The sequence below is a fragment of the Orbicella faveolata genome, unplaced genomic scaffold (assembly GCF_042242905.1).
Source record: "Orbicella faveolata isolate gen_17 unplaced genomic scaffold, um_ofav_v1 contig_46, whole genome shotgun sequence".
Taxonomy (NCBI): domain Eukaryota; kingdom Metazoa; phylum Cnidaria; class Anthozoa; order Scleractinia; family Merulinidae; genus Orbicella; species Orbicella faveolata.
In genome coordinates this window covers 8,531,131-8,549,638 of record NW_028301576.1, presented here as the reverse complement: position 1 = coordinate 8,549,638, position 18,508 = coordinate 8,531,131, and the positions used below count along the sequence as shown (strand labels likewise).

Sequence of the window (18,508 nt, the reverse complement as noted above, 5' to 3'; positions counted from 1 at the left end):
GAAAGTAAAATGAGGTTGGGACGCTGAAATTTTATACCGGCTCGTTACACGCTGTGAAGAACAATGCGTCCGTATATGTTTCAGTTTTCTTTGAAGTTTACCGCCTTCTGTCAAACCTGTAAAACCGTCGGATTAAAACAGTCTTAAAACACGCACTGATTGCAAACTTTCTCGAGAAATTGAGCCATTCGCGGATGTGGAAAAAAGATAGATCGTGGATCAGCTGTAACTACTTTGAAAATAATACTGTAAAAGCGTTCATATCAAGAAACAAACTTTGTGAAAAATCGATATCTCAGCCCCCAAAAGGTCCCAAAATATGCGGTTATTTCCTTCCTTGTTGCAAAACTCGATCCCTTAATCTAGTACAAGTGTATCAAAATTGATAATTAAATAATTTTGTTGAGTTGTTGTTGATTTCTATATATCTTTATTTTCAGGGGAATCTAATCCAAAATTCAATCGAACACCAATCGTTCGTTTGAGTTCGGTAATCGAACAAAATCGAATATCATTTTTGCCGTTAGTTCGATTATAGAACCAATCGAACAAAATCGAACCAAATCGAATTCGATTTTACCCTCCAATGGATCCTCGTTAAAGGATTTAACAATTACAAGGCTTGGAAAAGCCCTGCATTGTTATTTCTTGTCATTACCTCCCTGAGTCAGGATTGGGTAATTTGCGCGCCTGCTGCCTTCCTTGGAAGTGGTAGCCGTTTCTCAGGCTCCCTTTCCGGAATCGAACCCTAATTCTCCGTCAACCGTTGCAACCATGGTAAGCCACTACCTTACTATCGACAGTTGATAGGGCAGAAATTTGAATCAAACATCGCCAACGCAAGGCCGTGCGATTCGATCAGTTACTATGAATCTTCAAATAACTGGGTAGTACCTAGCCTGAATTTCAGCCGCCTCCTCCGCCAGCTAAGTCACTCGGGGAGAGAGGCGACGCCTCTCTGCCCGAGTGATTTAGCGAGTGGAGGAAGCGGCTGAAATTTAGGCTAGGCAGAACCCGCATTGGTTTTTAATCTAATAAATCCCTTCCAGAAGTCGAGACTTTTCGCATGTATTAGCTCTAGAATTACTACGGTTATCCAAGTAGTAATGGTACATTCAAATAAACGATAACTGATTTAATGAGCCATTCGAAGTTTCACAGTACAAGTGCTTATACTTAGACATGCATGGCTTAATCTTTGAGACAAGCATATGACTACTGGCAGGATCAACCAGTTAACTATCCCTCAGGGAACCAGACGGGAACCCTTTTGCGTCTGCTTCCTTTTAAAGGATGCTGGCATTCCACCGACAATCTGAACTGGGAATCCTGTCGGCCATGGAAGACGCACGAGGCGTTCGACCCTGTCCGACGGAAACCGCCTCTCTCTTTGCCACGTCTTTCCACTACTTCACTCTAGTAAGCTTCAGACATACCAGTGGGACTGCCAATTCCACGGAATGCCAAGAAGAAACATAAGGGAAGAATGATTCTTCCGAATCTAAGCCTCTATTCTTGGCCAAAGGCCATCAGGTACAACATCCATCCGTTCTCTCGTTGTCTCAACCTACCCCTAGCCTTCTTTCGGAGCATTTTGTTTCTCGTTTTCGAGGTAACAAACAGCTTGTTAACCATTTCATCCCGAGTTGTCGTCGTGTGGCGTGTAAACGGTTAGGAATCCGAATATTCTTTCATTGTCAACCACTACTATAATCCGAACTAAAATTGATGAATCCAGAAACTTTTACGAATCTGGAAAAATCTACTGTAGTGTAAACCTAGTCAAAGACAGCTAAAAATTATTCCCGTTCCCCGCCTCCGGCTAGGAACTGATCAAGGAACACTGAAGGATCACTCCTGGGTCTTGTACGTACTGGCTGTGAAATATAAAGGACAAGAAACAAAATAAGTTATTTTATCTAACTAATTAATTACCACTCTGCCGAAGGTGGACTATAGTTTGATGCAAAAAGTGACAGGGTCGGCCACCCTAAACGATTGAGGATCATAGATGCTTGGAAACAATTACCGTAACTTTAACATTCCCGCATCGTGCAATGAACGCGTGCACCATGAAATCTCTCGTTATACTCTAATCACCCTGAAACGATTATAAAATATTTTGTGACTAATCTTAATAAACAGAAACACAGCATCAGGGGCGGGGATCTCGTTTATTGATGCCCGCCCGAATTTTTTGAGAGCAAAATATGCTCTATCTTTGAAGAAGATAAATTCATAAAATTAAAACTAAAAATTACATATAATAAACATCTGTTTTGCTCTCACATGTATAAATTCTGACAAATGCATCGCAAAAACTAACGTCACAACAACGAAGGCTAGCTAACTCGTTGACGCGGAGAAAACCCGATTAGGCAGTCACGCAAATTGCAGCTAAGCGATGATTAGAGGGATTAGCCTTGGGGCGCGCAAACCTATTATATATCCTCAAAATCATCTCGGGAGTAACAGCGCCCCCCTTTTTATGGAACCAGGTTTTGCAAGCTCAATTTTAGCCGCCTCGAGAACACTTCTATCACAAGTAAAATCACAAATCGGAAAGCCATACCGATGGTGTGCCCAATTTATGCCATAACAGACAGACTCAAGTGTGGAGTAGAGGGAACTCTGCTGCAGCAAAATACTCCAAATAAGGAGCAAATGACGTCTCATCAGACGGCAAACAAGCGACTTCCTCAAAGAGCGAAGACCATTCTCTAAACGTTTGAAAGTCACTTGAATAACGCTCTGTTGTTGAAGGGGCCTTTGCTTTAGAGGAACGCAAGGGAAGACCTTTCGTTGACTTGCGAAGCCGTCTGGATCTCTTGAGTGGGCAACCTTTGAAGTAAACACACATCCACTTTGTAGACTTGAAAGATAACAAAAGAAATGTGAGAACAATTAGAAAAAACAAAAAAGCAACAACACGCAGATCAGAACATAAGGAAGGCCCAGAGGCCTAAATCTTGCATTCAGCACACACTATATACTGGCAGTCCTGCACAAAAACGGCATGGTTCAACGGCCTTAAACACTGTGATCACCTAAGATCAACACGTGATAAACGGGCAGTGCCGCAGAAAGATGACATGGTCGAACGGCCTAAAACAGTGCAATCACCTAAGATCAACACATGATAAACGGGCAGTCCCGTACAAAAATGACATGGCCCAACGGCCTAAAACAGTGCAATCACCTAAGATCAACACATAATAAACGGGCAGTCCCGTACAAAAATGACATGGCCCAATGGCCTAAAACAGTGCAATCACCTAAGATCAACACATGATAAACGGGCAGTCCCACACAAAGATGACATGGCCCAACGGCCTAAAACAGCGTAATCTTGACCGCGCGGCATGACTTCTCCATAGACAGGTTCTACTGGATACTGTACTGTACAGCCCCGACATGCAACTAAAATTCTCCGAGCCAAAAGGGAACTGTTATTTGCCCCATGGAGATAAACATCTTTACCGTTCTCAACGAAGAGAAAATCAATAACAAAAGATCTGAAACCCCACCTACGATCCACCAAAAAGGCCAAAAGGGAGCTGAAAGGCCAATAAAGAGTAACCAGTTCTATTGACAAAAACATATGTGGCGGATGACATTTTTAACCAACGAAACAGGTGGCACCAGCCAACAGGTTTCTCCTACCCAACTAAATGCTAGGAAATATTCGAAAAAAAACTGGGAAAACTTGAATTTTTTTTTTTTTTTAACTGGGAAAGTAATCAATTGAACAGGGACCCCAATAAGAGGTTACTTCATGAAAATAGCTATCTTTAACTGACCAGTCATCAATCGACGATCTTGCATAAGTAATCAGCTGAACGAGGTATCAACTCAGCCTCAATTTTGATATTACTTTCTTTGGCGGTATCAAATATATCACCGGCGAGTTGAAGCGAACACAGTTTCATACTACCAGAATCGACGATCAAAGGTACAGTTTGGTTGTCAGTAAACCACTTAACAGAGCACCCTGAAAGAAGAAGTGCAAACTTTTCAAAGCAAAACAAACACAGTGGAGTTCTCTCCACGTGGTACTCGATCTGGTATTCGTCTACATAGAATCTCAGTTTTTGCGCGAAAACAGGCATGTTACCAATTGCAATGAAAGCAGCCAATCCAATAGCGCTAACATCCGAGTATACAATACGAGATAGTCTGCGAGCAACGTCTGCAAAACACTGGAATTGAGATAAGAAACATTATTCTTCCAGAACTCTAACTGTATGGAAACTGACAACGGGTTAACCACAGCAGGAGCACGCGCGCACTCGACCACTGAACCTGTGGCCAGAAGATCAGAAATAGCCTGCTCGACAAATCACTATACTGGACTGGATGGCTGAGCGATTATTAGAAAACTGAGCTGAGGGTAGAATGTAAATTAAGAGAATCTGATACCCAACAAAAATAGTAACGCGAATAAAGCAAGAAGCACTTATATGATTTCAAAACTCTACATTAACCTTAAGGTTGCCTTTAACTTAAATATAATGTGTTCCGTCCTGATAATCAGTCTTTTATTCATTCATTCAGTCATCAGGGCTAATACAATCGTTAACCCTCGAACTAATGCCCCCATCGTGGTACAAGGGGGATGAAACCCCCTCCTTGGGTTTTCGTTCTATTAAGGCACAGAAAATAAATTTACATTCATTAAATAGAAAGCCCTGAGCTTGCTCTATAAAATAATGACATAATTTTTGGCTGTGAAATAGCATGACGTCATTTGACCCGCCATCTTGGATCCGTCATCTTGGATTTTACTATTTTCTTTAAAAAGTCAAAAAATAATCTAGAATGCTTATGAAGCCAGAATGGTTATGAAATGTACAATTTGGTAAAATTCAGCAAAATGATGAACAAAGCTGAAAAAAAAATACACAAGTATGTCGAAAAAGTTGATTTTTGTCCAAACCTATACGAAGTTTGTGGTTGTCATGACAAAGTCAAAAGTAATGGACGCAGTTGACATATCCAAAATTTACGCGAACGATAAATGAACAGCTACAGAAATTTTTCAGCCCCTTAGAGTAAATTGTCTTTCCAAGACTTCCAAAAAACCTTGAATCACATGGTTCAACAAAATTATCAATAAGTTCAACTGGTTCAAAGTCTCCCAATCATTTGATTATATTGAATAAATTATATACTCATCTTATCCCATTCTCTTCAATGCAGCTTGGTATTTGCCATAAGTATGCATTTTTACTGTTTGGAGGGGCTGCAGCGGCTCCTCTAAAACGGCTTGGGCAGGAAGATGGATTTGCTCAGAGGCTTCTTTGGCCGCAGCTGAAACACTTGTCTGCTAGTTGAGGCTGACGTCCACGAAAGGACTGCGTGCGGAAAAAACAAAAAGGCTGATTAGAAGAAAAATAATTGCCAGTGGACAGACCATAAGTAGATGGAGCTTCACTGGATGTAGAGCGGGTAGCTGTAGAGTTGGCCAGCTAGACGCATTTTTCCGCTTTTTCTCCCGGATCTTAGCTAGCGCTCGTCTTTCGGCTGATCAGAGCTTTTTCCTCTTCCAATGAATCTTCGGCGAGTTCGTCCGACTCGTACTTGCACTACTGCCCAAACAGCGGGGTTCTTGTCCACGGAACGAAATAACTTGGCTGCTGAAAGGTTTCCTTTTGAGATGGTCTTAACGGTCCCGTCTGTTGCATCAAGCAGAGAGTTGCTAGGCTCGTATTGTACTTTAGAGTTAAAAGAACTCGAAGCCTTGGATACCGTTTTTAGCTTCTACAGTTGAGACTGAGTGGCGGCTTGTTTCTCGTCAAGATCGCGTTTGAATGTAGCGAACCTCTGATCAAACGTAACGTCCAAAAGACGAGGAAACAATGTTCGTGAACCAGTCTTATGAACAGGATCTATCTCAGTGAAGGATTGCGCGATCGAAGCGGGAACGCTCGCTCGTTCAGTATCCGACGACATAACAGCAAAAGCAAAGTTGAAAGAGATGCCTTCGAGTGGTTCTTGCATAACTTACAAATTCTTAAATAGCCTACTAGCCCCTTAGGGATTCACGCCTAAAATACTTCTACAGTTAACACGAACCATACATAGTGAACATACTCCAGTGTAATTAGCGAAACGTTACAAAATATATTAGTAAATGACCCACAGTTGAGACAATGCCTATCCAAGTTGTAATACACTTAAACGTTATTTTGAATTATGCCTTTTGCTTGTTCCAGTTTAACTTGAAAGTATTTTAATAACGTGTTTTGAAGGTGAAGTTGAGAACGCTTGAATCGCGAAATTTAATGCCCTTTTTTCATATTTGGCTACTGAAATGGCTAAAAGAAGACCCTGCCGCGAATACAGTCTCGCCAAATTCGCGAGCTTACGTACCCGCGAAATTAAGTAAATAACATAAATAAAATTTTTATATGGCGCCAATACCCTATTGTTCAAAGGCGCTTTACAATATCAGAGAAAATCTAAAAAATTTATCTAACATTAAAAAGAGTAGTCTAAAATGAATAATAAAAGGCTCTTTTAAAAAGAAACATTTTGAGTCTATTTTTAAAGATGGACAAAGATGAACTATTACTTATTTTAAAACCGACAAGTTTGACAACTTGGTTATATCACAAAATACAATCCTGTAGTAAGCACTTGGGGCACCTTTTACTACGAAACAGCCAAGTACCGGCCCCCTAAATAATCCCTATTACCGAGCACGTATATAGCTTTAAAACCTAAGCCAAAGTTCACCCTCGAGGATGACGAAGTCCTGGTCCAATACGATGCCTCCAAAAAAGTTGCAAAAGTTACTCTGGATGACACCATTGACCGCATCATTGAAGAAATCTATACGCACAATAAGTTCTTAACTGAGTATTTTCAAACGCTTTCTTTGCAATGTCACTAAAAACGCAGTGTTCAGTTTTAACGGTCGCCTCTACGAACAAAATGAAGGATGCGGTATGGAAAATACACAACTCTTAAACTTCACATACAACTACTTCCGGGAAAAGAGTGGCGTGTTTTCCATATCTTCACTAGTGAGGATTTCGTTCACGTCATTTCACTCTTTTCCAGCCATTTTGTGGTATAGTAAGTTTATCCATACAATAATTTAAAAAAGGAAAACAACTTGTTAGCTTGATTATCAAATTGTAAATTCTCTTTGCTCGCACCATCATTGCGTGAACAGCTCGCACTAGTTCTTTGTCTCTATCGAGTCATGGAAACACGATTTTTAACCAATCGTATTTTCTTAGGACTGTTTTCTAAATAGTTTCCACAGTAATGATGATCGCGCGCTCAATCAAACTTCAGAAATCTAACAAAGCGTTCTGTCATTATAGGAGTGTTCTCTCTAAAAGAAAAAAAATCAGGACCCCGCCCTTAACAGTGTTTATTAAAGATATACGAGTGTTTTACTGGAAAATACACAACTCGTAAAATTCACATACAACTACTTCCGGGAAAAGAGTGGCGTGTTTTCCATATCTTCACTAGTGAGGATTTCGTTCACGTCATTTCACTCTTTTTCAGCCATTTTGTGGTATAGTAAGTTTATCCATACAATAACATAAAATTTACGGTGACTTGAAGATATGAATTTGATTTTCTCGTATTAAAAACAATATTTTATTCACTCGCTTCGCTCTTATATAAAATATTGCTTTTACCACTCGAACTAAAAACCCATATCTTTGCGCCGGTATGTATAAGAGCGGTTTTTAATTGAGTGTCGAAAGTAATTAGACAATTGCTTTGGTTTTGGTTTTGGTTTTACTACGGTTTGAGATTGGCAAAGTAGTCTAATTGGTACGTAATTGGTTTGGTTTTGGTTTTACGACACTCAATTGAAAACCGCTGTAATTAATATCCCCTATTTGTTACATGGCTGTGTCTCACAAGGGACTAGAAAATACCGAATTCACGAATTTGATTGGCTGAGATCGATATTGAACGCGGTCTAGATTTTCCCATCTAGACCGGCATCTCGATCGATTATATTTCGCCGTGAAAAATTTGCAAACTAAATACAAAATTATTGACTATTTTCTTCCAAAATATTAGTTCCAGAAAATATCCATATTATGGAAGTGCGAAGCCCGATGAGGAAAAAAAAGTAAAGAGGACGAGTTTGGCAGAATTAAGTTCAGCTCATCGCCGTTCGCAAACAAAATGCCAGCTAGTACAAACCAGTTACATTAAACGAATTAATTTTATCTTGTTTGCCATATAATAAACATCTTATTAACCGAGCTTAGTCGATCTGTTTGTGAGAATCTTGACCTCGGTCGTGTGTACAGACCTCGGTCAAGATTCTCCCATACAGACCTCCTGCTCGGTTAGTAAGGGCTAAATCTTCAAGAAAATTTTTTAAATTCGATTTAAAACTGCAGCGTTTTGCAGAAGGGAGAATTTAGACACTAGCAAAACCTGTCACTCGTTTCGAAGAGAATCGCACCTTCTCCACAAGGGCTACGCATTCGATTGAAAAGACTCATAAAATTCATTTTAGACGAACTATTCGAGTAAAAAAAAAAATGTTTTGACGAAATATGTTCAAAAGAACTGTGGGAATTCGGTTTCAAACGTTATTCTCGAGCAAGGTCTGTTATCCGATTAGGGGAAGAAAATTCACACCTTCTTTAAGACTACTTAGTCCCGCACGTTCAATTAAAACTAAATAGCAAAGCCACTGAACATGAAAGACATGCGCTCTGACATGGAAGAAAAAAACTAAATGTTTTGAACAGCTTATCTTAGACGACAAATGTTAGAATTCGAATTGCAACGATGACAGTTTGTAGGCGATAGATTTGTTGACCGGAAATTTGAAAGAGGGAAAAAAATGACACCTTCTTTAAGCAACCCCGCGCTATGTTGAATACAAATACATGCGTTGAAGTTCTGGGAAAACGAGGGAAAATATGCATTGATCCGTATATCATTTATGATCAATATGACTTTTAAAATTAAACTCTTTCTAAAGAGTCTTCTAGGTAATAAGTGTATGTAAATAAGGTAGCTAACAAGCCTTTGCCGATAAACTTCAGAAGAAGTTCGTTGGCGCTTCTTAAAACAAAAGGGCTATTGTATTAGTAATCGCCGAAATGGGCCAGCCGTAATAGACAATTTCGTGATACGCTTTACGCTATGTAATCTTTGTATCTTTATTCGTTTAATTTTGATTTCATCGCTTATGATTTGGAAACGTAAGAATTAAGATTTTAGATAAATTGAAAGTCGTTAAAACATTACTTGTTAATCTTTAGTTTTTCCTTACTGTCATCCTGTTGTTTTCAGTTGCAATCTTATTTCTAATTTATTGGTACCTTTTAATTTAGTTCTTACGGTGTTTATGGAAAATAAATAGCAGTCACTAGAGCAATAATTGATTTGATCGCGTCGTATTTAATTGGCCGACCCGCCCGTATGAAATACTACCAGAAACCTTTGCGCGTTCACCGTCAAGAAGAACAAAGAAGTTACTTACGCTTGAACATTTGTCACCTCTGCTAAGTGATAAGTCCACGCTCTTCGTATTTACTTTTAGTTATAGAAGAAGTATTGCTCTTTCGATCTTTTGTCGAAGTATTCAACATCAGAAAAAAATTGAAGGTGAAATGCAAGATCCGGCGCAAGACAAGTTATACAATTGCACGTTTGAAGAAGCGATCAACGAGGGCTTACAATGTGTTGTTTGGTAAGTACGGTTTGCTGTTAACGTAGGGCAAGAAACATCTAGAAATTCTAGTCAAGAAGTACAGACTGCCTAAGTAGCGAGCGGTTTTGGCCGGTTGTTTTCAAGTAGCATTTATATGACTGTTGCGGAACACTGGCAACAAGGGGCTATTTCGCAAAGAAATAGAGTTTCGCTACAGGAATAATAGTGGTGCATAGTAACTATGAGTGGTGTTGGGAAGTTTTGGGAAGTTTTGGGCAAACTCAGTGCAGACCTCGGCGATTAATCATTCTTGCGTTAGTACATTACTTACCCCTTTCGACAAGTTTGCTTTACAATATCACTATGAACGAGGATTTGAACGATCAATTCAAGTGCCATTCCCTAATTTTGTACAAGACAGCATTTGAAATGTGGATGTTAATCGAAGGAAAACGGAAACAAGGAGCGGGAAACGGAGAACGAGGAACGAGGAATTGGGAGTAACTGGACAGCGGTACTTTCATTGAAATTTCAAAATGGGGGAAGAGACATTTGACGCAACTACATACCAATTGTTTGATTTTTGACTCGTGGAAACTCGATCTAGTCTTATTTTACTTGTTTCGTATAGTGTTATAGAGTTGTAGCAGGAGCCATAATCGGGGACGGAGACCGTAAGCGCGCGCTATTTCTAGTATTGGGGCTCTCCCAGGGGCGGGGGAGAACACTCTGCGACGCCTGGCACTTTTTTTGTGTCTGGATCATCCAACAAAAAGTGACGTCACATCCGGTAAACAAGCGGGCTGAGCGACAAAAAAACGTTTGACTGCGACATAATCGTTCTCCCTGTAAGTAAAACAGCAATATTTCGCAATCGGCGGGGTATTTCTAACGTTTTATTTGGCCATGATAAACAAAATTTTGTCTTCTTCCTCGCCATATCGTTTGTTTGAGGAACAGAACAATTATTTCTTCAAAAAGACGCTGTTTTGAAGGCGTGTGTTTTTACGAAATGTCGTCGTTTCTTCGTAGCTGAATTCCACAGGAGTCATCGTTTACGTGGAAATAATGAATTCTAGGTAAGTTGCACTCAATTCAAATATCCTATTCTCTTAGGTAGGCATTACACTGAGAGAAAAGCGCAATGTCAGTTTTCTACCCGTGGGAGAACCTATTGAACAGAAGCCCAATTTTTGAAATTTACCATTGACAAACACTTGAGAGTAATGGAGAGCTGTTAATCGTATCACACTGTGAAGACCCACACACATAACGTGGCGGAACTTTCTTGCTAATCGACACTAACTCAGATTCGTGTTCTGGCTTGTGACTCAAACTGGCATTATAAATTCTGTTACGATTTGTTAAGAATCTTAAACGAGATATCTTAACTTTTCCCTTGGTAATCCCGTAATAATGGTAAACGCTTCCTTTAACATGTACATAAGCAGGCCATGAACCCCTTAAAATATAAACAAGAGGATATTTTTATGAGCGATTCAGTAATCGGGGTATGTCGTGTTTTTTTTTTTTTTTTTTTCAGTTATAATGTAATTTATTTTTCTGTTTCAACGGTGTTAAATGTCAGTGACACTATAAAGTTTCAATACACCCCCCCCCCCCCGCCCCGATCTTGGGAGGTCAAGCATGCACCTTTAATTGCTTCGATTCCTTTCAACTGCCTTGTTTACAGAACAAGTTCCCTATCTTTTAATCCCTAACTATCAAATGTATTTGCAACTTATCTTGAAAGGTTACTCAGACATTTTGCTCTATTTTCAGTCTGCTTTCTCTATATAAGCTTACATCAAGACATTTCAGTTCCAGGGAATGAGAGAACCCTAGCAATTCTGACAATTCTCTTTCATAGAGTTCAATTATTTTAATTCATCACGCTTTCAATGTGCAATCTTAACAAACTGTTTGCAAACAGTAATGAAATATCATGCCCCAACACCCAGCCATAAAAGGAAGTCTGGGAACAGGTAATAGCAACAATGACACTGCCAGGCTGGTGAATGTTACAAGCTATTATGAACTCATGTCTGACAATGATGAGTGACCATGAAACATGGTGTGGTGAAACTGAACAACCAGACTGTGACTGACATTGCTAGTGTTAGTGTTGTGAAAGTGATGGCTAGCTAGTAGTGTCTGTGAACTTGGACCAGACCAGAAAAGAAAAGGTTCCATACTAGAAGTTGACTGAGAGTAACAAGTTTGTACTCAAAAACTGAAGAAGCTGCTTGATCAGACAGTCTTAAAGCCAGCTTCATTGCAACTTGTCAAGAGTTCCTGGATTGTGTATGTGGGAGGACTCCATGTAATGACATATATCGGGAAGCTCTGCTCAAAAGTTTTCAGGCTTCAGATATAACTATTAAAGGGTAAGGGATTTCTGACAAGTTGAATTCAGGTGTATAATGAAAGGGTACAGAAATCTTTCTTTTAGGGATTTCTCTTCTTCTAGTTCTAAAATGTTGTTGATAATCTCTCATTTACTCTCATGAGCCAGAATGAGTGGATTCTGATATATTGTTCAAAAAGATATTTAAATTTAAAACTACTTTCTAGGGGTTTAGAAAAGGGATACAGTATTAAGGGGTTGGACCTTGAGGTGGAGCTTCCCCATTTAAAACTATGTAGAATACCCCCCCCCCCCCCCCCCCTCCTTGTGTAACAAGGATGTTCAAATTGTTTTCTGGAAAAAAGCAAAAAACAAAACAGTGCCAATTTAAGGGATTGTGTGATTATCAATGTAAGTTCCCATTTGTATTTTGAATTAAAATGGGCCTAACATTATCCACAACAGTATAAAATAACCATACTTTGCAGCTTCAGAGAGAGACTCACACTGATAATGAAAACATAACTTTTATTTTTGCCCCTTCCTTTGCACCTTGTGATATTTTTAGGGAAATTCTCAAAACGTCTCTGCCCAAAGAAAATAAAAAATATAAATGAAAATCACTTTTTTTTTATCTTGAAAATGATCTCTGAGACAAAAACGTCCTTTTTATGGCTAGTTATTATCTTACAATGTGTTGTGAAGAAACTGCTTATAGGAAAATATAAATGTTCAACAAAAAAAATGAACAGAAAAAAAAAAAAACTTTTTCAGAGGAGCTCCTATGTTCTTCAACTTACATGTAGGGTAATAGAATCTGTTTTTACACTTTCACACCAAAGAAAACACCACAGAAATGAGAATTACTGCTATTTGTCTGAGCTGCATATTTTTTAAATGGAAACATTTCCCATAAAATTTCTACATTATATTCTTGCCAGTACATGTATGACAACATACCAAATATATTTTGGAGAGAGGAGTACTTATAAAATTAATACAAACTGGTGTAGTTTAATTTTCCATTTAATTTTTGTAAACCTCTTACAGAATGCAACTTTTGGTTAGGTTGCACTTCACTATCAAGGAAGAAATCACACCAAGGTGGCTTTGCATCTTTATTATGATTTCCATTATCAGTAAAAAAAAAAATCACACTTGGACAGGTCTCTTGATCATGAGGGTATTTGCTCATTTACCACCTACAAAAAAACAACATATAATGTATCATTTTTACGTGTGCTGTAAATTTTTCAATTGAAATCAGTTTGTTTTCACTTTTAGAGTGGTTTTTAAAAAGGATCACAAGCACACCACCCACCCCTCAGTCCCTATTCCTACCCTACAACAGTACAGCCAGGATCCCATATCAACCCCCCAACATAAGTGATCACTTACCATAATACCCCTATACTACAATACAATCTTTGTACAGACAGACCTAAATTCAAACATCAGATCTCCGACTTTTTGGTCCACTTCATCTCCATTAGGCCATGAAAGCAACCATTGCAAATGTCCTTATATTTGTTGGTCTAATTTATTGTTGCTCTCAGATTCCCCCTTCCCCTTTGATGCAATTAAATTAGTTTAAAAAAATAAACTGGTTTAAACAAATTAAAGCAGAGGTAGAAATTGAGCCATAAAATTACTATAATTTTAGTATGAGGACATTGAAATATAACTATACTATTAATATCCATATGTTCTATTGTAAAGACAGTGTAACTACTCAAATTGACCTTCATTGTCAGAGACAAAAACCTAAAAACATCTAAACACAGGTCAGTGAGGATATTGCCAGTTTTGCTTTTGCCAACAACCATTCTGCCTCAAAAATATAGAAGATAATGACAATAACAACAGAACCAATGTCTGTCAATTCAATAACCACACCAAATTCCCCTCCAAATTCCTTTCGACACCTTACAGTAAAATCTTGCCAACAGCATAAATTCAACTCAATGCTTTAACATGCTTCTATCCTTAAATTTTTACCCCTTGAGTAAGAATTTTCAGGTCTATCACATAGAATTCCACAAAAGATTAAAAATGCTGTTTACCTTTTGCAAATATCTGCATCAGTTCCAAAGATATGAAGGTATAAAAAATAGAAATATGCAAATGAGGTGACTGATGTTGTCATACACTTAACCCTTTAAGCCCTGGAGAAAAACCTTATTTTTCTAAAATTATTACAGTAGATCGAAAGACCACAAGCAATATACCAGTTGAAAGGTATTGTTTGGGGTATGTTCTAAATCACCACAACAGACATACAAGATGTCACAAATTGAATTGAGGAGTCCACAAAGTAAAAAAATGAAAACGTTCAAAAATACCTTATTCCTTGTATATACTGGGTATACCCCTAAACAATAGCTTAATTTGCAGCTCTGGGTGTGCAGATTTTTATCACATATTCACTTGACCGTAAAATTGTAAAGCATAAAAGTTTCAAAAACTTGAGGGGTGGTTAATCAAGTCTGATTCAGGAGGGGGGTATGATTTTATGCTTTCAATGTGAAGATCTCTCAAAGATCCTTTTGGCCTCCAAATTTGAAGTGAATTGGCCAAATACTAAGCTTATTATAACATTTTGTGCCACGTGACACTATTGGGCCCAATATTACATCAGGTTGGTAGGCTTACAGTTAGAACTACAGGAAACACACCTATGGCTATAAAAATTATATACAGCCTGTATTTTCACTAATTCAGTGATTTTCAGCTTGAAAAATGTTAAACGAGGCTATGACTTTGACCTTGCATGTTAATATGTTTCCTAGATCGTGCTGATGAGGCACCATTGGCAAATATCAAAATGGAAAGCTAAAGGTGGCCAGAAAAGCCTATAATCATCAGGGAAGGTTGAAACCCAGTATGTTGCCATGGTAACAAAACTGTTATGCTCATATTATGGAGGACATCTGCAAATTTCATCGTAATAGCACTTTAAAACACTGTCCCTAGGAGCCCATGGTCCCTTGTATCTGGACAATAGTTCAAAACTTGCCTGGGATGGATGATCTAAACGGTAGGTGGGAGACTCCCAGAATATTGAGGAGAGTTACTAGAATGATTGTATAATTATCTCTTTGCAGGAACTCATTAGACACTAACACTACTAACATGACTGAGTTTGGACAATATATATTTTGTTTTTTGGATACATGTATACTGTTACTGGTCATACAAGAGGTACCTTGCTACTGAGTTAAGTCTTAACGTGTGTATTTTACAGGAGAAGGTCACTCCAAAAAACATAAATTTTATGTCAGCGCTAATGAAAACCTTGCACTAAGGTTAGCCACTCACAGAAGTTTCAGTGTCTAAAGTGCAGGTTTTCCTTATGAAGTTCACCTCCAAAGAAGCACCCAGGCCAAGTTTTCATGACGTCATTCTGTCTGACAGATTTTGTCCTGATGGCTTGTGACAAGCCTTTTGACTACCACTCTGGGTTGTGGCTGCTCTTGATCGAGACATATTATTTTGAGCTAAACATGCTCTAAACTCCAAAATAATAGCATTGAAGATAGTGAAGAGGATAATCGCTTGGAAAAAAAAAAAAGATTTTGCTGACCTTTTGACAGATGCCAAGTCAGTTGCAGGTTCTTCTCCTTCCCACCAATTTCGAGTTGGACAGAATGAAGTCACATAAACACAGCCTCAGGCTGCCAAGACAGTTGCAAAATGGTGGCCTCCGAAGTCGCTTCTTAATTTCGAGATGAACTTCTTAAGGATAGCAGGCACTTCAGAGGCTGAACCTTTGGTGAGTGGAAATGCTGAATATTCACTTGCTATAAGTGAAGACAAAAAAAGTAAGCTTTTTGGAGTGACCTTCTCCTTTAAACTGAAAACATGTGAGCTAAATGCAACAAAATGTATATTAAACTTGGGCCAGTTCAATGTGATTTAATACAAGGTTTAAATCAGCCACAAAAAGACTGTTAGCTACTGATATTACTTTGTGAAGGCTTCTGGAAGGGTTATACTTTTATAAAGCATCTGGCAGCAAGTACTATTTTGGTTTACTAAAGAAAGACTCTTGTTACTGCTTAAGGAAACTGTGTTGGTTACAGTAGGTGTCAAAATATTATGGCTTTGATGACATGATAATAGAGATATCAGCCTTGGTAATTTCAGGGATAGTGGATAACCAATCTCCAAATAACAGAGTTATTGGACTTCAATATCAAAGTGATGCCTGATGTTTATTATAAATTGTGTATATTAATACTCCTAAAATGTACAATCCAGAATTTTGTTTTGTGGGTAATAGCTCAAATTCATTTTCACCTCTGTGAGGTACAAATATTCTTCAAACAACCAACACTGACAATTTTAAATTACAGTGGAACTCTGTTAATCCAGTTGCTGGGCCACAAAAATCTGACCACATTAACAGTGTGGTTAAAGGGGTTCTTTAAATAAGAAAATGACCGACTGACTGAGCATTTGTTCAAGCCAGAATCAAGAGGCCGTAATAACAAGGTGGCTATGTGAATGGGGTGGCCATAAGGCAGGGTTCCACCGTAGTGATGAACATATAAGATGATCCTCTCAAACACCTACCCATGAAGATTTTGGAAAGTATAGTTTGTATAATCAGTTAGACAACACACAACTTGGGCCCAGAGCTGACTAGAGATATTCCATTTTATATCCACACCCCCTTCCCCCAGCCACCCTCACTAAATAAGTCAATATTTACCACCTAACAGAAAAGATAAAAGTGCAGAAATAACTCTTTCATAGCCCCGTCTAAAGTTCATGTCAACAGAGGAAGAGGGAGTGTGGAAATAAAATAGAATGGCCCTACCAGGGACCATTTATATGGTCTTGGGTACCCAAGACAACCCTTCTCCTGAGTTACCCTGGCCAAGCTAACTTTTCATTTATTTCTTTGAAAATTCAACCAACTGTTTACCTTTAGGATCATGAACCTGTCTCACCTGCGAGACAACAGGGGTGGGTGAGTTGTCTAGCCTTGGCTCATGTCATGCCTTGGCACCCTGACAGGCAGGACAACTTTTCCTTATATAAACACTTTGGCTTGGCTAACCGGGACAACTCTTCGCATGGCGAGTGTCACATGCCTAGATTTAGAATTTAAAGCAGCAATATCAATTTACAAAGAAGAGAAAATTAACTCGGCAAAACCCACTGTGATTGAATGACTGAGGGAAACTCAAACAAATAGGGATATTGCCCATTTGATTATTCAATAAGGGTTTTGAATAGTCGTGCAGGGTCAAATTCAGTCAAATGCGTGGGGAAATAAATGGCAAACAATCACTTTAAGATCAAACCAAGCTAGAATTCTCAGCCCACCCACAATGGAGCAATCACAACTGACCTTTGTGAATTATTTGATGCATGCGTATGAGACAGCCATTTTTCATTCTTTCTTTACAAGATGGAAGGTAGATGCCATTTAAACATTGATCAAATGATGAACAAAGGTCCCGTTGCTACAGAGCTACATTGTATCCCCACCAGATTAACAGAAGATGAGATGTTGTAAACAGATCCTTTGGAAGAACTAAAAAAGCTGTGAAAACAATCTCCAGCGGCCTGTGTTTCTACAGCATCTTTTGTTGAGTCAATTTGATATATAGAACATATCTTTAAAATCTCAAAATAGTTGAATTAACTAATTATGACTACCAAAATCTGCGATTCTCCCTACCCTATTTATTACCAGAATAAAAATTTGATAACCTATTTACCACCATGGTAGCTGACACAGTTGCCCTAAACATAATTTTTGACGGCCTTTTGTTTATGGTCTTATCAATAATGATGAAAAAGTAGCTTCTTCTAAACAACATTACCTAATTCAAGACTAGAGTACAAAACCCATATCCTATTTAAGGCCAAAATGGCCAAAACTGATACCCTATTTGTGACCAAAACGACTGAAAAACCATACCTTTTGGGGCCACACATACCCCAATAGTGCATATAAGGGAGTACCCCCCGCCCCGGGTCACAGTAGAAGTGGGTACCTGTCAAAAGCGGAGGTAAAGTTAAGGGCCAAGGAGCTGACCGTAAACAGGCCAACCCCCCTCTTTTGGAACTGCCCAAAAGAAGTTGATCCCCAGGCCAGCGTTGCAGTTCAGACAATACAGAGGAATGTACAATTGACCACTGGATAAAATTGGAATTCTGTCCAGCATACATGTATATTTATGAACAACTTCACAGTACCCGGGGGGGTACTCCCAGAAAATTTGGTTGGGGAGTGCTTCACCCCTTTGTTGATCTCTTCGGGGAAATCTGATATCCCCAAAGCTCGCCTCTAACTCTCTACATTGCTTATATCTTACAGAGAAAAACCGTATTCAACAAGAGATACGGAAATAGGATACTAACCTTGAGTATACGCTTCAGCATGTCTTTTCCACCACACGCACGTGGATATAGAACTTCAACTGTGTTCTTTTTCAGAAAAAAACGGCTTCTGTTAAATATGTTCCCGTTGTACACAGTGCAAACAATGGCCA

The 18,508-nt window shown here is 38.8% G+C and overlaps 2 long non-coding RNA genes across 2 annotated transcripts; both read right to left on the bottom strand.

Moving 5' to 3' along the window:
* Positions 1-2,408: 2,408 nt before the first annotated feature.
* Positions 2,409-5,540, bottom strand: LOC149098240 (uncharacterized). Its single transcript, XR_016203879.1, has 2 exons — positions 5,435-5,540; positions 2,409-5,354 (listed from the first exon to the last, which is right to left on the bottom strand). It is a non-coding gene; the product is annotated as an uncharacterized LOC149098240 (long non-coding RNA).
* A 6,970-nt stretch (positions 5,541-12,510) lies between these two features.
* LOC149098239 (uncharacterized) lies at positions 12,511-18,508 on the bottom strand. Its single transcript, XR_016203685.1, has 2 exons — positions 18,378-18,508; positions 12,511-13,201 (listed from the first exon to the last, which is right to left on the bottom strand). It is a non-coding gene; the product is annotated as an uncharacterized LOC149098239 (long non-coding RNA).